The sequence below is a fragment of the Festucalex cinctus genome, chromosome 6 (genome assembly GCF_051991245.1).
Source record: "Festucalex cinctus isolate MCC-2025b chromosome 6, RoL_Fcin_1.0, whole genome shotgun sequence".
Lineage (NCBI taxonomy): Eukaryota > Metazoa > Chordata > Actinopteri > Syngnathiformes > Syngnathidae > Festucalex > Festucalex cinctus.
The window spans coordinates 14,802,937-14,830,538 of NC_135416.1; the positions used below are offsets into that span (position 1 = coordinate 14,802,937).

Below are 27,602 nucleotides of genomic sequence, written 5' to 3' on the forward strand. Positions count from 1 at the left end.
ATTAACATTAAAAGGGACATAGTAACTGAATAGCACTACAAGAGTGACTATCCATCCATTTTCTGTACCGCTTGCTCTTCACAAGGGTCACGGGGGTGCTAGAGCCTATCCAGGCCGGCTTCGGGGACACCCTGAACTGGTTGCCAGCCAATCAAAGACAAGTGTGACTGGACAAACTAAACGTGTCTAATACAAGGCCATAGCAACTACATAGCAACTGGAAAGATGTTCAAAATACACGTAGTAACTGCATAGCAACTACATGAGTGACTAGACAAACCAAGAGTGACTAACACAAGGCCATAGCAACTGCATAGCAACTGGAAATATTATCAAAATAGACATAGTAACTGCATAGAAACTACACGACTGATTAGACAAACTAAGAATGACTAATACAAGGTCATAGCAACTGCATAGCACTGGAAATATTATCAAAATAGACGTAATAACTGCATAGAAACTACACGACTGATTAGACAAACTAAGAGTCACTAATACAAGACCATACCAACAGCATATAAACTGACAATATTATTATAAGAGACATAGTAACTGCACAGCAACTATCTAATAAGAGTGACCAGACAAACTAAAACTGGCAAATCATCCTAAGGGACATAGAAATAGCAACTACAAATATCCTAACAGGTGACATAGCAACCGACAACATAACAACACAATGACCTCTTGATCCAGCCCCAAAACAGTCACATACTGTATGACCCAACCCAAAACGCAGTCATAAAAGAAACATTAAAATATCAACACAAGTGATGATCTGTTTGTGATTTGGCTCATCTCTCCACCAATGGTTGTAATGTATATATATATATATATATATATATATATATATATATATATATATATATATATATATATATATATATATATATATATATATATATATATATATATATATATATATATATATATATATATATATATGACACTTTAACATACTCCATATTGGGCTTATATAGGCTAAAAACCTAATTATGTTTCCTGATTGTTCTCAGTTTGACAGCGATCACATATTGGACCTTCTTGCCTCTGTCACACATGTGCACACAACATACGGCTATCCCGTCGTTTGGGTCTGTGCTGTACTCTATTTGCATCGATGTGTGGGCAGACAGCAGCTGTGGGAAACACGGTGATGCTAATGAAGGCTGCAAGACAAGGAAAGAGGTGGAGAGGAGGTCAAGTAGACCACAGTGCAGCACAAACACACATACATGCAGGTATGTGCCTTTATTGCACCTCCCTGCTGACTTAGAGGACAATGTAAATTCTGTCATGGATGAATAATAACAGTGTGTGTGCACATCTTCCTACACGAGCACGTTTGCGTGTCTATTTTCTCCCTAATTTCTGACACCAGAGCAGACCTCAGGCACATAATAAGCAGCAAGTAAAAATAGCAGCACTGGATTTGCACAAATCCCAGATGCTTAGCTTCCAGAAGATGCTAATTTTGTTATGGGGCCACACAGTAATGCATGAAGCCCAAGTGTTTTCCTGAAAAGCGGAAAGAAACAGAGGATGTGGCTTCGTTTTATAAAGCAATAAACTGCAAGTAATTACAATCAAAACCCAAGCAGGAACATCATGACAATTGTTAGTATTTTCCAAGATTGCATTTACACATTTAAAAAAACAGCTCCATATGTCTCAGCCACATTTCTATTAGTGACAATATGTTGTGAATAACCAAGATGTGCAAGTGAAACTCTGCAAGTTAGATGAGCAGAATTTTGCATTTACTTTTTAAACTGCCTGACCTGTAGAAGTCATTTCTCACTTTATGGGGTCTTAACCTGTCAGCGCTCATCACATTATAATAATGTTCTCTGAACCAGCTCTCGCTGTGTGGGTGAGAAGAGCTGGAGGGAATTTTTCTTAGGAAAGGAAGGAAAAATGGCCTCTCTGTAAAAACTAATTGAGAACATTAAGTTTCATGTAGCATGTGACACAGCCAGATTTGTGGTCAGTTACAAATCAGTCTGGTTTGGTATGTTAGACTACTTCATAGAATTAAGAAAATACTGTCTTTTCTCCCACGACAGACAAAATTCTCTCCTGACTCTGGTATAAAAACGACACTGGAACATCTAAAGCTGACATTTTGAACTATCAGAGAATAAACAGCACTGAATAAACAACAAACGATGCAAGTCAGCACAAAGTACCTTCACAACAGTACACTGATAAGAGGAAAACATGAGCAGTGTCACCACCTGTTTTTATGTTACAGTGATTGACATCGTCTTGCATTTTAAACAAATAAGGGTCCATTTCCTTGCCCTGTGCAAGTCTAGCTGAAAGTGTAATACAACTGTGAGCACTCATTCCCTTTAAATTCAGCGCAGTCCAGGCAGAAATTGACTCGCTGGAATTCATGCAGAAGATTGAAGCGCGAAAAGTTCATGTATAAGGAACTATAAGCATGACAGCGCCATAACTTAGACCAGCTTTTATCTGGTCTACTTTTTGACACTAAATTGTCAGGTGTGCCTGTGATGTGTAATAGCAAAACTCCCTCAGATCGCTAGAATGCTCACCATGACGCAGCACAATCTGCCAAATTCCCAAACATGGTAAACTAAACTTGCTCCGCACAAAAATGAAGATGCACCAGATTTTACACAGTCCGTATGTGTTTAAATGGTACTTAATACATTGCCTGTATAGTTCCTAAAGATTTTATGATAGCGATATGTAATATAGCTAAGCATAATATTTTATTTGTAAGACATTGTAGTGTAACTTGACAAAGAATGTAGTGACCAGCAGTTGGTTTCTTTTCAGCTTTGACTCCCTGAATTAATGAGTTCATTGTTGATCGTTCCTCACTGTGTTTGTATTTTTGTTCTACTCCCTCACAAACAAGTCTCTCACTCTCTTGGCCTTTCTTTGTGACAAACCTTTGAGTGTGTTTTGTCTCTGCGGGTGAGCTCAACTGTTGCTGTGTGTCAGGAACTATCAAACAAAACCAGCAAACAGTGATTTTGCAAACTGGCTAAGTGAGTGAGTGCGCGTGTACGTACGTGCATGTGTGCCTGTGGTCTGATACAGCTGTCTGGCATATGTATGATATGACAGACAGTTGCCACAGGCTCTCTGATTGACAGAGGATGAACCTCAACGCAGAGAGACATTTTTAAAGAGTGACGACGACTGCAGTCGGGTCCGTTAGGTATTTTGCTGAGTGCAAATGCCAAATGATTTAGGTTGCACCAGAGTTCATTTACTTTATATATTAAACAAGGCTTGAAATAAGGCACTTGGCAGTGCAGTTTGCGAGTCAAAATGAGTATTTTACGCTTCATTAAAACACATTGAATAGCAAAACAGAACCACATATTTTGAAGTTTTTCCAATAACTATATCACCAATACTGTCGCAAAATCTTTGCTGTGCTCACAACACCCGCTCGCCAGCAACGAGCTTCAGCGGGCTACTCACAGGCGAGCACCTGGTGGCCAGCCTGCACCCATGATTCCTGGCTTACCTTGTTCCACTTTTCATTTTGTTTAGCCCTTTAAATTGGTTTATTCTCCATTTCGGCGGCTGTCCCCTGTTGCGCTTCGTCCATTTACTTCATCCTTGTGTATTTTGGGGTCTTATGTTTTTATATTTTCTTCCTTATCGTTTATGCTCACTGACTGTCTAGTGCTGAATTGGTTTAATGAAGTAATAAGTCTCGTTTATTGGCCATTCTTGGTTGGTTGGGGATCCTATTCTTGCTAATATGTGCCGTACAAAACATGTTTATTATTGCGGGTGTTGGTTGTGGTGCCAACACGCTGAGAGGTCATTTTAATATGATGCTGCCTTTTTGTACAAACATGGATAAAGAAACTTAATAAAGGAAATTTTTTGCAAGCATGTTACTTGTTTATCAATAAGCAAGACAGCAACAATTACATAAAATAAATCATTGTATCTTCAGAAAAGTACCGTATTTTTCGGATTATACGTCGCTCCGGATTATAAATTGAATCAGCCAAAAAATGCATAATTAAGAAGGAAAAAAACATATATAAGTCGCACTGGAGAAAAAGTCGCATCTTTGGGGGAAATTTATTTGGTAAAATCCCACACCAAAAACATACGTATCATCTTGAAAGGCAATTTAAAATAAAAATAAAAGCGAGAACAACAAGCTGAATAAGTCTACGGTATACTAACGTTGCATGACTGACATGCCTGGTAATGTCAGTAACGACGTAACATATTGAGAGTTTGTAGCGAGCAGTGACGGGAGTCAGAGTGTTGAAGCACGGAGCTAAAGGCTGGCGTTTTATTGACATCAGCTTCTGAGGTCTTAACAGCAACTCCCCACTCAGCTAGAAGCTAACAGGCTAACTCCCCTTTTCCACATAACAAAACCTTCCCACCCGGAACTCTCCCTTCGTCCCAACGTTCCGTGGGTGAATTATGTTCCCAATCACTACAAGTTATTCATATAACTCTAGCATAAAGAACATGCTAACAAGTTTACCAAACTATCAGTTTCACTCCAAATCACTAAATCCAATGAAATCTTCATCCTCGGTGTCACTTTTAAACAACTCCCCCAACTCGTGAGGTAGACGATGCTCTTCTACCGGCAATGTTGAAATTATCAACACAGGCCTAGAGCGCCCTCTTGCGGTTTAGTGTGAAAATAACATGTGAAATGATCTAATAATGTGTTAATATCACATCACACATAAGTCGCACCAGAGTATAAATCGCACCCCCGGCCAAACTATGAAAAAAACTGCGACTTATAATCCGAAAAATACGGTACCCACTTACTGTATATTAAATGAATACATTGTTTTACTTGAATAATCGTTGTTAAATGTGCAGACTTCTCAGAATAGACGGAATAGAGTCATGGACTTTTAGTAAATAGCTCCTTAAATATAAATACACAAGTGATGCTTCCATTAAATGTCATTGTGCCAACCTTCACAAACATTACCTCAGATATTTTGCAAATGTTGACAGGCTTGGCTTTGCTGCTGTTGAGTGCTGAGATTTGGCAGGCAAGGACCGGGAAGGGAACGTTTTCTGCGTGTCACTGAATCCTGAAGGGAGCTGATGTTCTGCCAAATGTGCTGAGCGCAATCTATGACAAGAGCAAGGATAGCGAGGATGCTCCAGGCCAAAGAATTCAAACTACCCATCATGTGGGATATGACGTGGACGCCACGTGCCAACAAGAGGCTTCAATGTCACCAGTAGAGACAAACAAGCTGAAATGTGTCGCCAGTGCCGAGCATCGTGACCAAGAAGGCAACAACTGACTTTGTTTAATGGGATTGTTCGATTAAAAATAGTCCTGAGCATTGGCAGAAATTGAAGTCAAAGTGCTTCATGCATTCAGAGCAACAGTGAGGAATGGTTGGGGGGAATTGCATCATTTGAGATACGTTTTGACACACCGTAGCAGTACAATGCAGTCTTTGGAAACATATTTTAAGAAAAACACACCCCAGTTGTGAGTTTGCTATTATCAAAGGGACATTACTCGATGTGAACCGTGCCTCGCGCCAAAAAACTGACAACATCTACAATTAAGATTTGTTGACTTCCACAAAACTGCAAAAGGTCGCTAAAGTACTTCTAAATGAAGAAAGTTCAGCACTGTTGCTACTCTCCCTAGGACACGCCTTCTTTTTAAGATCATTGCAATTGCATACTGATGAATGTTCACTGAGATGAAGAATAATCAGAGTGTTTGCTAAAAACTTAAATCTCTAAGATATGCTAACGATCCTGTTGACAAGTCCACATCAAAAGAAGGGAGAATTTTGTGGGACACCACAAAGGAAGCCACTGATGTAAAAAAACAAAAATGACATCATCAAGAAACTTGCTACATGCTACTTAACCATTTCTTTTTCTAATTTCTATTTAGACTGTTTTCACACTATTACTTTACACTCGGAAACAGAGACCTCAACAAGACAGGCAACCCAAGCGATTGTTTAGGGCACCGAGATGAAGCGGCCCCTGAGAGATGACTGATATTGGCCCATATCGATGACAAAGCAACATCAAACGTGACACTGCTGGCTCATGACTAGGCGCCCTTAAAGAGACAACAAATACTGGTCCATATCAATATGTTGGGATTTGGAAATCTCCCGAAGCTGGTAGGAAATACACTTACAATAATGTATAACACATTAGGCGTTTTTCCACCGCCGGAACTTTTGGAGAATTTTTCAGTTTACCTTGGTAAAATTTAGTTTGGGGGTTTTTCCACCAACAACAATTACCAGGGTAATTAAATTCCCCAGGGGGCATCCAAGTACTATCTCAGCAGCAGGGTCTTGCTGAGCCAGACAGGAACTTTGAGGGGGCGGGCTGCAATGACCACGGCTGATTGGTCAAATTTGGGGGCGTTGTTTTTACATCGGCTGGACTCAATCAAACTCATTTGAATTAATTACCGAGAACTCGAAGACACTGTGGAAACACAATTCTAAATTCCCTGCTGAACTTTTATAACCAAGAACTCGCTTTATCCAGAACTCAAAGTTCCTGGGCTTGTTGGTGGAAAAGCAGCTAATCAAGCAAAATTAGTAGGACTCGGGGCATATAAAAAGAAAGAAAGAAAGAAAGAAAGAAAGAAAGAAAGAAAGAAAGAAAGAAAGAAAGAAAGAAAGACAAATTTGTTATGGATAGTTCCTGGTGCGAATGTATGTATATTGGACTTTCAGCGAAATTGTAGTGTCCCGGTTTTGAATTTGAAATCTGGTCACCCTAACTTGAACTCATGTCCTCCAACTGCACTGCAAATACATTATGTATGTAAGTAAATGGTGCGAACGAGAAAGATATGGTCCACATTGCAAAAGGCACTTCATACCGTACTGATGTTAGCTTGATTCTCTGCAGCTGTATTCTGTTGTAAAATAGCACGATTAGGAGTTGCTTGGCTGACTTTGGCTTTGCTGAGTCATAAAGGTTCAAAAAGGTGTTAAATCTTTGCCCTCTCTACATCCTGACTGAACTATAAGGACAGGTACACTGGGAAAAAAAATAACCTCAGGCCAGATGTCATCCAGTTTGTAGTTGCAGGTCACACAAATGCCCTCGAACGCACCCAAGAGTGTCCACAGATAGATAACACGTAGCATAAACAAAGTCATGTAGAGGCTCACTCCCTCGCTAAATAGTCTGTGAGATGGCCGTGTCACTCAGAGTTGAAAGCCACAGGAGGATGAGTGATGATTATGCGAATGCAGAACATCAATTGTGAGGCGCCACTCACACACGAGTGGTTTTACGCATTCACCACCTGCAAACGCCCTTGCTCGCCATCCGTTCTCGACACCATTCGTGCCTGCGCCGACAAACGACATTCAAAAACCCGCACGTGTGATGTGGATTCAACGCATTCACATAAAGTACGTGAAACGATGATGACGATGAGTTTTGTTTAAGTGGCACGTTTCAATACATGCTAATAATGGCTGTATCATACTTGATCTCGGCTCTCCATTATTCATCATGTAGACTCACATTTTATTTGGGGGAAAAAAAGCAAGCTGTTAAATATCTCAAGGATAAGATAAGCCATTCAGCTCCAGATAAAAATCATGAATAAACACGTTTCGAAGGAAAAACACAAAGGAGATTTGAAAAGATTTCAGTCTTGTCCTTGGAAAGAAAACTGGATTGATGGCAGCTGAGTCATAATACTTTCATCCAAGAGATGGAGTGCATTAAAAAAGTTGAGGAGAGACGACATTTCACTTTACTCTCTTAGGAACGGATTTTCCCTTAGCAACTAAGTATTTATCATCTAAGCTCTTATGCAACGGTACAAACTGATATGATCATGACATATTGCAGTGTAATGCTATTTTAGGGTATGTGCAAGATAGTATTTTGAGCAGTGCTTGAATAAACATGATAAATATAGTTGTTTGGAAGAGATTTAATCTTCTACCGCAGCATGACTGAATAAAAAAAACGTGACACAGGGAAAACACAATAAAACATTTTAAAGCTGCTAAAATGCAAGATGTGGCAAAAACGGAATTATGTTTGAACCAGATACGAAAGCCGTAATTGTGTGCGTGCGTGTTGGTGTGCATATGACAAAATGTGATGTGAGGTAAATGTGTTTATTATGTCTGTTTCAGGTATGCATGTGTGAGAAGGCGTTGGATATTACAATATTTATCCCCCTGACAGTCACATGCATCTCATATGTATGAATGAAATGCATGTGTGACCGTACGGTATGTATGTGTGCGCAGGTAATCTATGCCGTGCTGACTATTACACATTCAAATGGATGCACACCGAGACACATGACACCTACGGTGACGCTCATCTGCTCTGATGAATGTTGTTCCCAGCTGCATTTGTTTCCTCGCATAATCGTGTTCTCTCGCTACCCCCCCGCTAGTCGACTTTGCATTATTCCTTATGCACAATCCACACACTCATGCATATACACTAATATGGATTAGACCTACTGTGTTGTCATCTCATGATGTACTCTCATATGCACTAAAATCATCCTCATTTGTGGCCTCATAATTTGTACTCCTTTTTGCTTTTTTGCTGTTGGGTTTAATGCTTTAACTACAAATGATGACAAGAATGAAGCCACTAAACAATACTATTTAGCTTGTTTATAAAAAAAATAGTATGTCTTCGATTGCAAATGAAACATTTTAAAACTATGTCAAAGCAGAAGTTCTTATACTTTTCAAAATTGTCTTTTTTTTTTTTTTTTTTTTTTTTTTTAATCAATTGGAGGAAACTCTGCAAATTAGACAATTTAAATATGACCTAATGAGTTCTGGTGGGGAAGCACGGTAGAGCCAGTGGCATTGGATCAATAGAGGGCGCCCTACTGCTGCCAAGTCGCCTTCAAAAGGACAAAAGTGCGGAAACAGGGAAAATAATATAATAAATATAATGCGAATTATATGTGTATTACAGGAGTGACAATTACAGGATCATAGTAACTGCATAGCAACTTCCAAATTCATCATGACAGGATACATATCAACTGCATAGTAATTGACAATGTGACCGTCACAAGGGACATATCAACTACCTAGTGTAGTAATAAGTACAAATAAATAAATAAATAAATAAATAAATAAATAAATAAATAAATAAATAAAATTAAATAAAATTAAATAAAATAAATATTGTAAAGCAATATTTTGCAAACATGTCTTCACCATTATGTGGCACAAATGAAGTATAATTATTTGCGATATGTTTTCTGAAAATGCTAATTCCATTTTTGGATATATACGATTTTCCTCATAATAGCCAATATGCCTTTTGAAAATCATTGCACATGAATCTTAGGGTCTTAAGAGTTCATTTTTTGAGTTATTTATTCATTTATCCATCCATCCATCCATCCATCCATTTTCTTGACCGCTTATTCCTCACAAGGGTCGCAGGGGGTGCTGGAGCCTATCTCAGCTGGCTCTGGGCAGTAGGCAGGATACACCTTGGACTGGTTGCCAGCCAATCGCAGGGCAACAACCATCCACACTCACAAGCACATCTAGGGACAATTCGGAGCTCCCAATTAACCTGCCATGCATGTCTTTGGAATGTGGGAGGAGACCGGAGTACCCGGAGAAGACCCACGCGGGCACGGGGAGAACATGCAAACTCCACCCAGGAAGGCCGGAGCCTGGACTCGAACCCGAGTCCTCGGTACTGGGAGGCGGACGTGCTAACCAGTCACCCACCATGCCACATATTTATTTATTTATTTAGGGATGCAGGAAGCCAGTGTGTGATGTACAGTGGGTCCATGGTTGGATTTATAGATCATACAAGAGAAGTTTGAAGACTATCTAGAACTTGATTGGTAGCCAGTAGAAATTCAGGAGGGTGAGCGTAATGTGCTGCCAGGGCTTTGAGAACTCTGGCAATGAATTTCTGGACAGACTGGAGCCTGTCCTGCCTTGTTAGATACTCTGAAAAGGACTCGTGCAGTGGTAACACAAACCACAAGCAATCACGACATGGGACGTGATAGTCTCGTCTTCACCACAAAAAAATGATTATTTTTCTTAAATTATTTTTCTTAATACAGAAAGTACAAAATTGTGATTACAGGTGAGCCATTTATTTTTAACTGCTAAATAGAAGAATAATTCTTAAATGACAGATGATTACTTGCTGTCCTTCATACACCGCAATTTAATAGTCTTGCGACTCCACTGAGACTTGTCCCATCATTAAGTCTCGCTGAGCATTAAATGAAATGTGCCACTTACATCAACAAATGATTAGACAGTTGTGTTTGGCACATTGCACAATGCCGAGCGGAATTCAGCAGGGAGCGTGACAAAAAAAAAAAACCCCAAAAAAACCCATGGGGTCTGCCGGCAAAAACAAAGCAGAGGAAAAAGTGAAGAAAGATGACGCTTCACGAAGCAGGAGATGCGATCAAGTGTGATTAATAAGAAGCGAGGAGAAGATGGCGGCGGCATCGTGATAATCAGTCGCCGCAGCGTGAGGCAGCAAACAGCAACACCCGCAAAGCCACAGCGGCGGCATAATGAGGGATCAGATGTGTCACATGACAAAGGGAACATTAGCCACTTGTTATCAAGATAATTAGCGCTGCTCGGAGTCACCTGATACTGTTCACTTGGTCTTGAGCTTGTTTTCTAAATGAGGTGATCAACTTTTGATGTGTGGAAAAAAACAGCAGGATAACACCATGTGTGTTTAATAGGACGCTATTGGTCTATACACATTAAACAAATGATGTTTGTATCAATGTTGAAGTAAAATGGTGCGGTGTGTATCAATGACATTTAGATTTTCTACTTTGCACAGGCACAAACACAACCTCCCGTTGTGTGTACACAGGAGGTTTGCTGCAATTTGAATCAGACCAGCCACTTCCTGCTGTGTAAAAAGAGATTACAAGCCTGACTCAGTGTCAAAGCATCCTTTGAATACTTCTTTGGGCCGTAACTTTCTTAGCAGCCGCAATTGTGCCAAAAAATAAAAAAATAAAATAAATCGGACAAAGTTAGGCGAAGAAACTGATTTTGCTAGAGATGAAAATGTGAAGACTGCAACAAAGTTATCGATCTATATACCTGTGCCTGTGCTGGGACAGCATCGGAGCTGAGGACGGAACGAAAGATGGAGCACCAGTCAATCACATGGTGACAATGAACCGCACAATGAGTGAGAATTGATTCATCACCAGCTGCACTAAAGACAGCTGGGTGAAAAATGTCAGCAGTGGAAAATTCAGGCCCAGAAGTAAAAATTCGGCCAAAAGGTGCTTCTGTGCCTCAAGCCAATCTGTGGAAGGGTTTTTACTTTCTGGGCTGGTACCACCAAAGTCTGCTTATCAGTGAAATAGGACCTTGAGAAGGCATATTTGTGATATGCATATTGTACCCTATGTTATGACTGTGTTTTGGGTTGGGTCACTGTGTTATGATGTTGATGTTATCAGTTGCTATGCAGTTACTAATATCCTTGTGATGATCTTTGATGATGATGATTTATTAGATACTCTTAGTTTGTCGAGCCTTATACAGTTACTATTTTTCTTATGATGAAGTTGTCAGGTGTCATGCAGTGCTGTGATCCGGTATTGCAAAAAAACAAAATCTTAATTAAGATATATTTAATTCAATTTAAACTAAATTTGCTTATTTTGCTTTGACAACTTATTTTTACTTAAAATGAAATTGTCAGACAAGATTATTGTGCTTATTTTGAGATACTTTTTACGTAATTATCTTACTTGATCAAGCAGTCTTAGCCTTGAATGTTAACAACCAGTTTTAAGTACTGTGCGGCTTAAAACAAGCATTTTCCACATTTTAAGATGACACTAAACTGCGGTTTCATAAAATTAATGTTCTCATTTTTAGATTTTGCACAATCTAGGAATAATTAAAAGGGAAAAATTAGACGGATGAAAACAATCAGCCAAGTGTTTGGTTTCATTATATTTACGAAGCTCATTTCTCATCTTTCCAATATATCCAAATTCAGTGGTCTAGTTGTAAAGTGCCTACCCTCAGACTTGAGGTTGTGGATTCAATCCCGGCCTGGGTCATACTGAAGAAAATAAAAATGTGACCTGTTACTTCCATGCTTGACACTCAGGCGTTATCCAAAAAAAAATAAAAAAATAAAATAAAATAAATCATTTTGTATTTTAAGAAAATAGTTCTATTTATTACAGCTTGGAAAATTCAATATAACTTGTTTTTTTTTGTATAAAAAATACTATTTTCAAGACCGCTGTGGTTGATATGGAAATAGCATTATTTTCTTATTTTTCTAAGTCCTACAGGTACATTTAAGTACATTTTTCTTGTTCTGTTGGCAGATAATTTTGCTTATTTAAAGTAATAGTTTTCTTATTTTACTGTATTTTTTTCTTAAAGTTTTCTACTGTCCTTTTTGCAGTGTAGTCACTCTTATTTTGTCTTGTCTATCCTTTGTGTGTGTGCGCGCGCATTGCCCTCACGAGAGTTATTGAAGAGCACTTTTGTCAGCAGGCTACGCTGAGGTTCCTTAGCCAAGGTTTATCTCAGCTCATTGAGGTTTCAATTCCATGGAAGCTTTCTTCCATGCAAGCGATTTTTCAACGTGTTCAAGGTTGCTTCCATGCACTCAGCCCTGTTCTCTCAATAGAAGTGTCTCAGGCAAGGTTCCTCCATCAAGTTTTGTCTTGGAGGCCATCTGAATCGTGCCCTGCCGTTTGTTGTTACGTATTTTCGTACGCATGTCTAGTCTGTGTTTGGGCGCTAATTCCACACCTCACGTGAAACCCCAATGGATAATGTTGGACTCCTAGTGTAACCCTGACATTGTACTTTTTTTTTTTTTTTTCTTGCAAATTCCAAGTTTGCCAACTTTTATGTGTTATATCCTGTAAACATGCATGTCAATGTTGCTATGTGAAAAACACTTATGTCAATTTTTTATTATTTTTAATTTTTTTAATATATTTTTTATTTTGTATTTATTTATTTATTTATTTTTTTACATTTTTAGGTTTTGTGGGTAAAACTGAATGCAGACAAAAAAAAAAAAAAAGATGGACAATGGACATGGACACAAGTGTTTTTCACAAAGCAGCGACGATATGGCCATATTGACATATTAAATCAACAACATGCCATCATATGACACTCCTAACCAATGCTTCCACTTTATAAGTTTGGAGCATGGCACGGCAGTATACAGTAATTGATTGTGATAGTACGCAGTACACTTTTCTTTGTGGCTTGTTGTGTTGCGCAGTGGCAAAAACTCATATTTGCTGCTTTCGCGATAAATCCATCTGTATTTGATATACGGCTTTAAGCAGCCGCTGCCGGCTTTGGTTCAGATACTTCTGCCGGAGCATAACCGCACGCGTTCCCGAAAATGTAGTGTGCTTGTGTGTCTGATGTGCAAATGTTGAACAAATGTTTCAGGCACGCAGATGCTGAGATGTTATCAGGATTTCTCAGTGTAACAAAAAAGGGAACAGAGGTTTATTCAGCAGGTGTTTTTTTTTTTAAAACCTACTCTATGCCTGTGTGAATGCTACTGTATTTATTAGAATGCTGTTATATTAGATGTTGCTGTTGAGATGTGCATCTTATCTCATGGATCAAGTAATGAGTGCCGTGGGTGTGCCCTTCACAGTAGGCAGCAAGGTGAATATGAACAGTCTGCATTGAGCCATAATCAAGATCTGCAATTAGTGGTTTGTTTGCTCTAATTCAGTGGCAATAAACAGTGCAGGGGGAAATATTTTAACCATGGCATGATATTTAGCTGGAAAAAAGATCAAATAAATGCTCTTATCAAGGGGGCCCTGCAATATTTGTCCTGAAACTATTAGTCCTAGGTCTGGGCTGTGTCTACTGTATGCTGTTTTTTTTTGTTTTGTTTTGTTTTGTTTTTTTGTTTTTCCAATATGGAGACTGGAATATGTAAACCATTAAATACAATACTATTAAATAACTGCCACGAAGAATGACTTAATATAGACGCGTATCCATAGACCGTGCACCTTTTTCCACTTGCACATACGTGACATAAGGACAGCCAAGCAGAGTGGGTGAATTTGTTCTTACTGTAATATATATTGTTTTCCATTTTAATAATGTATTTTATTCATTGACTTGCAGTGTCTTCAGGGCAAAGTTTGTTTTAATAAAGTTGTGTACAGTGTCAATAAAATGAGAGCACTATGACCCACACTGGGGAATTGCCTTGGACAGAATGGGACCTATCGACAGGTCAATAATATGGAATGGAATGTTCTTTGGAAGGTTAAACCAAGATCTTTTTTTTTTTTTTTTACACTTGCACCAACGCAACTATAATACCAAAGTTGAGTGTACTGAATAAGTTGTTTTCACGCAACATAACACACATTTGCTATAATACCTCATTTTATTATTTGTTATCTGTACTTTGGCTAATAAAAAAAAGTGTGATTACGTCTTATGTGTTTAACTAATATGGCCTCTTTACACTGGATAAACTGACTTCGATGTTGCCATTTGTCATTTTCTCTGCTTTTATTAAAATTGGTGTCACATGAGGTGCGGAATTTGGACTCAAAAGAAGACAAGACACAGAAGTTGAAAAATAGAGGGGTATATTCACTAAGAATGCGCTGCATCCGTTAATAGTGTGACATATTGCACCACAACTGTACCCGCAGTCTGCTCCCAGTTACCCACCTATTCACTAAGGATATTGCTCTCATCATATACTGGCACAAACACGCCCACAAAACTGACAGTTTGAAGCAAATTTGCACCTGATTTATCACACATGGCAATGGATTTGCGCCAAGAACATGGTTGTTATAGTAACAGTTGCGAAAAAGATGACATTATCAGAAAGCGAGGTTGGACCGAGAGTAAGCGTTTATAGCGCCATTAAGCTGTACAGAGCAGAGAGGACGACAACGATGTCATTCATTCATAAAGTACAAATTATTGGTGCAATCGTTTTTTAAAAATATATTTACAGAGGTTGCCATTGGCGTACAGTATGCATCTGGCACGTAAAAATGATCGTAAAATGCCTCCCCTCCATTGCCAGGTTACGTTAGGTGTCCTAAACCAACATAGAGAAATGTCCCCCCACCCTCTCTCTCCCTCTCTCTCTCTCTCTCTCTCTCTCTCTCCTATTCTGTGTGATCAGCCAGAGAGCAACGTGCACCGTGCCATGCACTGCTGTCATGATCCCGGGATCGAGGTTGCGGCAGGTTAATACATGCTTTCCAAAAACGTTATTTGCGTCATGCAAACTCCGTGTGGCTATTTGCGCTGGCGTTAGTGAATTAGACACTATATATCAATGAGTCTCATTTGCATTGAGGTGTGCACATTTTGCGTCAAATGTATGTAAATGGCCTAATTTACATACGCGCAAATAACACCGGCGCACCGTGGCGCAATCTGGTTGGCAGCGCACTTAGTGGCGGATTTCCCCATCTGCGCGTGTTTAGTGAATTAGGCGCTCCCAGTTTGTTCAATTTTTACCGGTTAGCGCCGTGCAAAGGTGACGCAAACCTTTAGTGAATAGGCCCCAGAGTCTTTAGACCAGAGGTGGTGAGATCCGGTCCTCAGGGGCCGTAGTCCTGAAGATTTTGGACATTTCCCTTCTTCAACACAGCTGATTCATGATCAGCTCATCAGCAAGCTCTGCAGAAGCCTGATAACGAGCCGGTTAATTGGAATCAGCTGCACTTCGAGTAGGGAAATCTATAAAACCTGCAGGACTCCGGCCCTCGAGGACCGCAGTTTGGCACCCCTGCTTTAGAGAAAAATACAAAGGAACAACAGAGAGCACGGAGGGATTGCGATGGCCTCAAAGAAAACACTTGATGGAGAAATCTTGACTAAAAACCTTGAGCAGGCTCGATGCAGAGAAACCTCAACATACTGACAAAATTACGTGTCACTCAGTAACTCCAGATAGGACCATGATGAAACTGTATGACAAATTAAAGGCCTAAATGGCAAAATAAACATGACCTAAATACAGGCCTTAAGAGTGACACATACAGAACCATAGCAACTGACAAAATTATTGTCACAAATGACAAACACAGGACCAAAACAACAACAACAACAACAACAACAACACAAAACAGTCACATATGACACAACCCCAAACAGTCACAACAAATGGGTGATACACTAGGGGCTCTCGAGGACCGAACTTGGAGACCCCCGCACTAACGGCAATTTAAACAATTATTTTTAAGTGCTACTTTTGTGTGCTAGATCAAAGCTAGACTGCTGGCACTCTGCTCTAAATCAAACTACTTAACATCATGCTACACTACTAAATATATATTTGGAAGTAAACATACTTTTCATTGCTTGAGCTTTAGGATAATGTGCAGAAAAATACACTTACTATGTCGAATTCATATTGAGGCATTAGTGACACGGTGCTTTCGTTCATGAGTTTGTGTGCTACTGAATGGATTAGAAGCTTGCATTTCACAATCTTTTTTTTTTTTTTTTTTTTTTTCCTGAAGCGGCATCCACTCTCATCTGCACTTTCTAATAATGAAAGCAACACCATATTAGCTACGCGCTTCAAACACAGAAAGACACCGAAGATCACTAGTGTGTGTGTGTGATCTCACACAAAAGGAAGGTGAGATGGCCCTCAACCGCCTGTAGGCAATTCTACCTTAATAAAAGTGGCCATGTGTCTGTGTATGCCTGTGATTAGCCTCACATCTACATGCCTGATTATGGTCATTAGCATATTACAGAATACGATACGTTTACTATTCCGCACACAGCTTTGCAGGAAAAAGACAGACACACACAGAGAGCTAATGAAGGCGTTGGAGGATGTGAGGGTAGTCATCAGATCACATCATCAATGAAAATTCCAATGTCCAGCTCTTAATGTCCTCATGAATATGGGCAATGGATGTCTTCCATTTATACAGAGTATTATCAGTAATTAAAGAGTCCTAAAGAGCATATTAGTCCTTGATTAGTGGTTGATTATTAGGTCAGAAAGTGATTTAATGGCTGTGTACCTCTGCTAGCTTGTGAAAGGCTGCGTGAGTTTTTGTGACGAGTAGGGCAGAGTGATAAAACAAACAAACAAACAAACATATATTGTGTATGTGCGTGTGTGTATGTCCTTAGAGATTAGATGAAAATGTCTTTCGCATCCAGCAGGCACTGAGGAGGAAACCAAAGAAAAATTGCAGTCACCTGTGAAACAAAACAGACTCTATCTCGTTTGCACTTTGTTTCTTTCTATTTGTGGGATTTAGGAGGAAAAAAAAATCCAGTTATGTTACATTACTTGGGTTAAGTAAAGGAACATGTCATTTTTTAATCCAGGTTCTTTAACAGGGGCACTCCAAGGGCGTTGATGTGATAAATCATAACAGATAAAATGAGTCTGAAAGAAAAGGCTTTCAAAAACAGCTTTTCCCCCCGTAAGAAATATACCGTAATGCCTTTTACTCCTCGAACAAAAAAATGAAATAAATTGAAATTCATAATATTTAGGTTGAAGTTCAGAAGTTTTATATTAACTCATGTGCTCCCAAAAACATATAAATACATTCTATTTTAAATTACCATGCTTCCAAAGACATATTTATACATTTGAATGTTTATTTATGCTAGAGCATACAAGTCTTTGATGTAGTCTCTGAACTGAAGAGAATAGTAATGGCAATGGTAGTTATTCAAAAAATGGCAGCAAAGTATAAGAGATGTGTATGTGTGGGCCATGTTGCAACACAGCTGTTTTCCCCACAGTTTTAAAGACATTTGTGAATAATGATGAAACTTAGCTTTATTCTTATGCTAGTTGCTGCAGAAACGGAAACAGATAGAAATATACTTTTTTTTTTTTCCTGATGAAGGAAGAGACTCAAATTTTTCTTTTGGTAGGTTTCACGTTTTACAGCAATAGAACACGTTATTCTGTGGGTCTTGCAAAATCAGTCAAAATCCAGTAAAACAGCTGGGAGCAAAGGGAATTGCTTCAGTGAAAATGGCTGGTAGTAAATTAGTTCATACTGGGTTTAAAAAAAAAAAAAGCCCTGTGAGAAGTCATGGTAAAGTACATAAAAGTAAAAAGTTTATCTTGTTAAAATTAGTAGAGAAGTTCGGACAGTGTCATCATAAAAGAACTGGTCAGTGCCTTCATTTAAAGCCGCTCTATGTAGCAATTTACTGAAAATTATTTTAACAATAGCCTTTTTATGTGACCAATTATGACTCAAACATATTATAATTAGCAGATTAATACCTTTAGCCCGGCACACATGTGGCGCTATCGGCGCGTCATCGCCATCCACGCTTGATTTTTCTCAAACTTTCGCCATCCACGCCTTGGGCGTTTTTTTTTTTGAGCGCGGGTGGCATTAAGTTGTCAAATGTTTGATCCTTTTGGCTCTCTACGCGTGCGTGGGACAGGAGCAAACGGCTCATTGATACGATCCATGGCGCATGAGCTCTTCAAATATAACAGCGCCCAATTTCGGAGAAGCAGAGCTCAGTCGCCTTTTTTTTAAATGGGGTATAGTAGCAAAATACGCAGCAATATCTCTTCGGCTCGGAGGTTTCCACCATGAATGGTCACATGATCTCAAACACGTGATCAACGCAACTTCAAGCAGCTATGTCAACGGCGCCAGTTGTGCTGTCCGCGCTCTATAGCTATCCATGTCGGGAGCCGACACCTTAGCGCTCATTTGTAAACCTCAAAAAAAGTATGAATGCTTGCATTTGAGTAAATATGTGTTGGCCAAAATGCTAAATTATAAATGATAAAACGTTGACATTCTTAACAAAAAACGTTTGTGGTCACGCTTTGTGTTTCTGGCTTCCACGTCAACATGAGTACGATTTTGTACAAAACTAAAGCTATTATTTGTAAAACTGTCTTTAAATTCTCTGCCTGTCTGGCACTCACGGTCTGTTGCTTCTGGCTGTGTATTCTCCCCTTCTCTCTTCATTAAATATGACAATTTAATGTCAGTAAACAGCAAGACAAGGCTAATTTACTGATTTCATTAGTACAAAACATTATTGGTTAGGCCTTTGTATATGTGTGTATATATATATATATATATATATATATATATATATATATATATATATATATATATATATATATATATATATATATATATATATATATATTAGGGGTGTGAATTGCCTAGTACCTGACGATTCGATTCGTATCACGATTCACAGGTCACGATTTGATTCGATACCGATTAATCCCGATACGAATGGTCACGATTCGATACCGATCAATCCCGATACGAATTTATAAGTCGATTGTTGCGATTTTTTTCCATTCAAATTTAGAAAATACTATCAGTAAATTTGTACATGTACACTGTAAGATTTGTATGAATATATTTATCTAAAACTTGAGGCTTATAACCGTGAGCCACTGTACACAAACAGTTTGCAATCTGTTTCACATTTGAACAGCATTAAAATAAAAATATTAAGGCTTAATGTGCCGTTCATATAACATTCTTCCATGCTCAAGGTGTGAATCCTAAAAAAAAAAAAAAAAAAAAAAAAAAAAAAAAAAAAAAAAATCGATTCTGCCGATTATTGAATCGATTCGAGAATCGCGCGATGTAGTATCGCGATATATCGCCGAATCGATTTTTTTTTAACACCCCTTATATATATATATATATATATGTATATATATATAAATAAAAGATATATAAAGTAGGGTAGTGTTGCCCAAAGAGGTGTTGCCTAAATCCTCCACCCCCTACCCCTCCATTTTTGGTTCGTGTATAGTAAACAGTAGGCCATAGCCACTTAATATTTTCGGTGGCACAACAATACAATTTTGCACATGACCTTGTTAGAAATTGCACAAACATTGCCACCTGTGTGTCTGAGTTAAATGAGCCAGCTCTCAATTGTGTGCATGTGAGCCAAGAGGAGGAAAAGGAGGTTGGGCGGGAGGATCAGATATCCAAACACTTTGAGGACAAATTGATGACACAGAGGGTAATTTAAAAAATTGATCAATGAAAAAAAGGGTTCAATCAAAAAGGGGACGGTAAAAAGAGCTGGTGCTCAAGCACCACTTAGACTTTATGTGCACGTGCCAGCTTGAGGGTGTTGATAAAGACGTAGAAGGTAGTGCATGTGCTGTCAAATTCTGTAGTAATTGTAAACCTCAGAGGGACTTTTTAGGAAGACCAGAAAGCAGGGCATTACAGTAATCAATCCGATTAGTGATAAAAGCATGCATTAGCATCGCCGTGCTGGCCAGAGACGGAAAGGGTGTCTGGCTATATTCTTCAAGTGATAAAAAACAATTTTTGTCGAATTTTTAAAGTGTAAGATAAAAGTGAGCTCAGAGTCTAAAATATCACCCACTTGTGGTGACGGATGGAATGAAAGAACCTGCACATAAGTTAAAACTTTCTCTCTCTGGGGCTTCAGGACTGATAACTAAAACTTCATTTTTGTCCTAGTTAACTGGAAGAAGATCTCTGCCAACAACCATTGGCCTGTTGTTATCAGGAGGCACATGGGATCAGCTCTAAGCCCCTCCCCCTTCACAACAGTGACTGACAGATGTGATTTTACTGAAATCCCCAATGGATCATGATGTTCGCAAATGACAATGTGGTCTGTCGTGAAAGAAGGGATCAGGTGGAGAAACATTTAGAAAGGAGGAGAGAAACTAACGCACTATATTGTATGTGCATAAATGAAGAGGGGAGGAGGTAGAAGAGTGAGGCTACAGGGAGAAGAGATAGAAAGGCCGTGGGACTTTGAAAACTGTACTTATGCTGCAGTCAGACCGATCGTGAGGAGCCAAAATTTGGAATCATGAAATATGAATTGAACTAGTTTGTTTTAAAAATGTGTGAACTAAACTTTAAACTCGTTCACATAGGAAATTTACTTTAAAATATAAATAAATGAATGAATTTATTTAATGAATAAAATAACATCTTGGTGATAGAAACCCTTTACTGCAATATTTTAAGCCAACAAAAAGCTTTTGATGAAAAACTACAATGGCGGCTTAGAATCTTGGATGCTGCCATCATAGTTCTATTCAAGCAGATTATCATAAAGAGCTCTGTGGGCTTACTCGCTTTGTCCTGCTATTTTGACTTGGAGCGGCTCACTGTGAGGGCCCACAGTTACTTCATCCACTGCTCATTCGAGTGTATTACCGTGATTCTTTTGGACAAATTCTTTTTAACATACATTAGCCTTCTGCATTACACTTACTGTAACATGATTGTAACAAGGCATACATGAGAAACAGATTTTCATTCGAAAAGTTATTTTTTTCAGTGATGTGCAAAATAACCATCAATAACCCCAACCTCCATCACCTAATATTATTTTCTCTTATTCCCTCACAAATAAATGCAAAACCTCAATTTTAACTACTTTAGAACATAAAGTAAGAACATAAGAGGCACATTAAAATGGAAGATAATGTACATTGACTTCTTTTTAATGAGAAGGATAGAAATAAGTAACATAAATGAACAAAAATAAGTCCAAATAACTCTTACATTGTGCACATTGAAATAGAATATAATGTGAATAAAAATGAAATAATAAAACTTTATTTGCTGCAAATAAAATTATTATTCAACTCTCTTTTTCACCTAAAGATCTGATCAATTTTCCGTTACATTGTCCTTTTTTATCGCATTAATTCAACAAGTTGTTTATTACCTCTCTTGTACTTTCCGTTCCTTTTTGAACGGATTTGAACCAATCATAGGCTAACTAACTATCATAGGCATCATCATTGACTAGAATGGATGATTGATGGAAGTGTCCACGCAAATGCTTGATAATGCGAAACCTTGAAAAAATGCACAGGCTGAGCACCGGATTACTTCTGTCGATTGCGGTGAGTCCACACAGGCCTTCTTAATCTGTGTATTTTTGCGAGGTTTTGCATTATCAAGCATTCGCTAAAAGTGCTGAATGCACACGCCAAAAGGTGTGCTCGAAATGACTCGTCAGATACACTGAGACGGAGCCGGTCGACTTTGGAATAAATAAATAACAAATATTGGTGGAAGCGGATTATGCTACACAAGCAAACTGGAACAATTCATAAGCACATTATTAGACTTGTTGCTAACACTAGTATATTTAAATCTGACATTTGTTTTCTTCTTGGAGATACGTATGTGTGTGGCAGGTTATTATTTAACACAGGGTTTTTTTAACAGTTGCCGTGGATTGTTCCTGCCCCGAATCTTTTACCGGTACGGAAGTACAGGATCGTTCTAACCCACTTTCACCCCTGCCTTTACATATGTGAGTATTGTCTCACAGTTAGGTTAGCTGGAATCTGTTTTGCCGTATTTATTTCCACCATATTGTGTCTTTGTTAAATCTGTCCAAAAACGTTGAAAAGCAATTTCTCAGTCTTTGTTAGCTATTTGTGAAAATATTGTGCTGTTTGCCACATTACACTGCTTGCCCTCATTTGGGTCACAAGTGGAGCTGAAGCTGGTTCGGATGCGTCTGGACGCCTGTCCCAACTGACTTTGGACTGGCCAGACAATCCCAAGGGTACTTAATTTCTTTGTGAAAATCCAATCATACGAGGACAAGTTTCATATTTGAATGGGTGGGAAACAACAAAGGCGACACATCTCCCACTGTTTATTAAAGCTGGGATTTGAATGCACCTGTAGCATCTGGCAAAAGCCTCAGGGGAAGACAGTGTGTTGATTAGGTTCTAAAAAACATGTCAAAAACGCTGACAGGAAGTGATCTGCAGGGAAAATGGAGCATTCCTGATACGTTTATGGTCAGAGAACTGACAGCTAATTATTTATCAGTTGGGTGGATGTTCTGTATGTGTTCAAAAAGAGCAAAAACACACAGTCATACACACTCATGAAAAAAAAAGAGAGCAAGATTCAAGGAAATTGTATCACTACATTTCCCCCAAGTATCATTGTTATGAGTAGCCCCAGCAGGGCTGTCAGATCGACAGACTTGAGCCAACTAATGGAACCCCAAGTTTGAAGTAAACATGGCGAAGCTGCATTTAGCTGTTATGCTGCACACAAATGGAATAAGCTGCCAACAGAAGTGAAGTCAGCCCCACGTGTAAATGCTTTTAAATCCAAGTTCAAAACTTTTCTTTTTCATATACCCTTGATTAAGGTCTTTTAAACATTTTGAAATCATGTTTTTTTTCCCCTTTTAATTAGTTTTTTTTAAACTTCCTTATGTTATGTTCCTTATGTTTTTAAAGTTTGCTGTCTAATGTTTTAACATTGTCAATGTATGCTCTTTTAGTAAATTTTGTAATCTACTTTTCTCTTTTGCTTCTGTATGTTAACCGCTGTGGTTGTTGATGCTGAAAGGTGTTTTTTTTTTTTGTGTAAAGCACATTGAGTTGCCTTGTGTATGAAATGTGATATACAAATAAACTTGCCTTTTTCATAACCTCTAGACACCATTAAACATCCACACAATGTGTGGTTCAATCATACCCATTGGGTTAAAATCCAACATCTCTTTCTGGATAAGGTTACTACAAGGACACTGAATTGGGAAGTGACCCAAATATCAATACTGCTTTTATAAAAATAGGCTGTCAAAAAATTGCTTCGCTTCATGATACACAATAGACATTCAAAACAACAGGCCGCGTCTATGAAGTAATGCAGCAGTTATACACATTTTATAATACTCCCTTGATGATAGTGCTTTTGTGTGCCAATAAAAGCGTATTGCGCCACACAGGACGGGTCTATAAACTCCAGTTCTGAAGCAGAGTGGAAGAGGCGAGCTCACCTGTATCTCCTCTTCTGCTGCATCCAATTATCTTTAAGGCCTAGTGAGCCTTGTTGTTTGAGATGCCCTTCAGAGAGTCGTTATTGTGTAGTGCTGTTATTAAAGCACAAGCATGCCAGGTCACGTGTTTGCTGACCCGTGCTTATGGGGCCTCTTTTGACTTCCGCCAGTGCTCTTTCTTGTCCCCACACTTAAATGGCCATGCCTGAAAAAGGGAAGAGTTTACAAGTCCCTTAGAGTGCACTCTAGAGATGATGCTTCAGTACCTTGAGATACAAACCACAATATTTTACAAGCATTCATGTATTTCCTTCCACTTATCTGAGTTTGCAGCAAAGAGAGGCCCAAGCTTCGAAGTCCACAGCCCATTTGTCCAACTCTTCAGGGTGGGGATCTCGGGGTGTTCCTGGCCATACTTGTAGTCTCTCCAGCTTGTCCTTGGCCTTCTCCTGGTGGGACTTGCCCAGTAGTGAGTATTCTGAGTTGATTGAGCGTCTTACCTGCTCTCTAAGGGACAGCCCAGAAACCCTGCGGATGAAAGTAATTTGGGCTGCTTATATCCAAGAGCACAGCTCCTTCACTCGTAAACAAGATGTCAGTCATATTCATTTTATTTTCCTGCAAACTCACTACTGAGTTCAGCCCTCCATTGTCGATTTCCTTCCCCTTTTATGTCCCGCTAGAGAAAATAGGAGCATAACATCACATTAAGTGTCTATTATCTGACTTACTCAACAGCACTGCACTACGCAGACCCACACAAATGTATATATGTTATTTGCACGTATACACAGGCTGAAATGCACACTTACAAGCCATCATGTGATCCTTGACTGTAAAGGCACTATAAATGCATTGATGAAACCATTTCTGTAATACGCTGTGTTTGTCAAACTGCCATTGGTCGACTAAAGCCATTATCACGGCATAAGTAAACAGGTCAAGACCTTCATGGACATCATCAATACCCGTTGACTCAAGTTTGCCTTTTATTGTAAATCTCACATTTATTTTCTGTTTAAACAATTACAATTACATTTTTATCGAACAGAACTCAAGGCTCATTACGTGCTTGCCAAATTGACAGACCAACCTCCGCTAAGCCAGGCGTGCCGGCACAGCATAGCAAGTGTTGTTGGAGATGTGGACGGAGTGACATTTTGGTGGCAAGAAAGAGAGAGATGATCTAAAGATAAACCTGTTCTGACCCAATGTCTAAATGGTAGCAGGGTAGACCCCTAGCCTAATGCGTTTTTCGTGAATTTGATTGCATGCAGGAAGACACCAACGAGTGGTGACATATTTCAGTCATACACATGTGAGGAGCGGGCATTATTGTTATTGGGAGAAAGGCAGGAATGAGAATAACTTTACTAACTGAATAAAGGACTGGATGGAACGTGAGAAGACTTGACATGATGACTGGACTGAATGTGGACAAGACCGGGCAAGACATGGACAGACTTGGCATGACGTGGACAGACGTGGCAGGACAATGCCTCGTAACTCAAGGACTCCCAGTATTTTCATTACTATCCATCCATACGTTGTCTCAATCGCTCAATATAGAGTCCCAGGCAGTAGTGTGAGGAATGGCAGTGAGTTGTATTACAATAAAAACATGAGATAACCCCAAAATCCCCCAACCACCATGTTGTTCTAACTCATTCACTGCCTTTGACAAGTATACTTGTCAATTGTATTTTTTAGAGCGGTGCTAAATGGGGGCGAATCTGAGCATGCTCCACTGTAAATATCAAACTTGGAAACAACTTTACTGATGCCCAACCACCGGTAGATGACATCATTGCCCCATTTTATAGGAAATAAACACAGTTTCAGAGTCCATGGGAGAAATGGCTGTATTTTGGCAAACCTACATTTTTCTGCTGTCAATTATAAAAGAACGGGACGGGACAAAAAGTAGGGAGTCTATTCTGTTATTTGGTAGATTCGGTTTATATATAATTATTGAATGTAATATCACGTGAGTATTGGAAATGTAAAAATTTTCTATAATGACTGGCAGTGAATGAGTTTTAAGAGTCAAAATCAGTTAAAAAAAAAAAAAAAAATTGCGGGTCTGAAGGGATTAAAATTAGGAAGATCTTCAACTTAAATTTGTCAATGAATAGGTTTTTGTTAACAAAGCACTGAGTTTTTTTTTTTGTTTTTTTTAAGAGCTCAGAATTGTTCATTCGGTAGTCTTACCAATTCAACGTCTTATCATCATTGCTCTCTCTCTCTCTCTCTCTTTTTGTTTTTTTACGTGTATGTTTGCGTTTGTGTGCGTGCATTTGCGTGCGTGTGTGCGGGTGCGCGTGCGTGCAAATACGTATACATTTATACTCATTAATTCACCGAAAACCTCATAAAAATCCCATTACCCTTCACCTTAACCAGATACTTCAGTCTCGCCAGAGTCGTGAGGTTCAAATGTTCGGCCAGGAGACCAGAGAAAAGGTCAGAAAAGATAAAAATAAAAGAAAGATAAATCAAAGTGAAATCCAGCACAAAGCACAACAAAGCACTGACTTAATCATTCTGAATTTGGTGGTGTTAGTTTTTTTTTGTTTAGCATGGTGTCATAAAGTTGGAGCAGATCTTGTACAACTGGTGAGACTGATGTGAATGTTAACCAAACTGAGGCACTGCTGGACGTGAAAGAACGATGTTCTGTCGCTTCCAATTTTCAGAATCATTTTCTTTGTGAAAATATAGCATTGTCTCATATTTGGCAAATAATGTTGTTGTTACTGCTTATGGATTCATTTCAGGAAGGGTGGGGGGGTTACTCCAGGTCTGGTTATTTTGTTGTATAGTCATACGAACACATAGCGACAACCACAGCCATGAATTACAAAAGCTACTCAGATGTAAAGCATTCTTGTTTTGATTGATGACAATGTGACAGTGAGAGTACCGGTACATACAGTACTAGTGTATCCTCAATGTCAATATGAAGAGATTATTACCTTTGATTTTATTTCTTTTATTAATCTTTTCATGTAACATTACAATACTATTTGACAATATTAAATTGTGTAAAAAGGAGACCTGATTAAATTAATAATTAACATTGCAAGCAACAATATTTTACTGTTCAAATTGATATGCTTTGGATCCAACATTAGCAGTCTATGGGTTGCTAAAATTATAAAAACTTTAACACGATAAACAGTGCCACTCTCCTTCCAAAAACCTTTTCGCGTGCGTAAGTCTTTCTCAAACATATTTGTTTTCTTTGTGTTTATTCGCCTTCTCCTCTTCGTCGCGGCCTCCTCATCTGTCGTGGTTTGTTAACATGCTGAAGATTCTCGCGCTGACCTCGGGCAGGCCTCTCCAAAGATTTGTAACAGCCAGGAAGCACCCAATAAAAGCAAAACATTACGAGTGAAGTCCCAAACACGCGCACACACGTGCTCACACCCCAACACACACCATAGAAAAGACATTCACATTCTGCATGTGTATGCACGTATATTTATTCATCACATCTTCAAACGCTTGGAACTATAATGGGAGTGAAAAAACAAACAAACATTACTAGCATCATACTCATGCATGCTTGCTGGTACTTGACAGTTAAAACATTGACTGATATTGCAGGGGATCATTTGTTTGCTGTATACTTTTAACTACTAGCACTATTACAAAAGGGAAAACATTGGCATGTAAGATGCAAATGCTATCAACAAACAGTAAAAGTGCAATGTATGTTCAAAGTCTTATTCTCATTGGTATGTGATGAGAATGGATTTCTTTGAA

The 27,602-nt window shown here is 38.8% G+C and overlaps 1 protein-coding gene across 3 annotated transcripts in view; it reads right to left on the reverse strand.

Moving 5' to 3' along the window:
- The window catches only part of ftr84 (finTRIM family, member 84), a 55,052-nt gene extending 30,573 nt beyond the window's left edge, over window positions 1-24,479 (reverse strand). Inside the window, exons 1-3 of one of the 3 annotated variants that reach the window (XM_077523585.1) lie at window positions 24,465-24,479; window positions 23,971-24,362; window positions 23,835-23,901 (exon numbers count right to left, since the gene is read on the reverse strand). The gene's annotated coding sequence lies outside the window, so the exon portion shown is untranslated. Of the gene's footprint in view, window positions 1-23,834; window positions 24,363-24,464 lie in introns of those variants that run through there. The other 2 variants (XM_077523584.1, XM_077523586.1) reach the window with 2 other exon arrangements.
- Window positions 24,480-27,602: the final 3,123 nt, after the last annotated feature.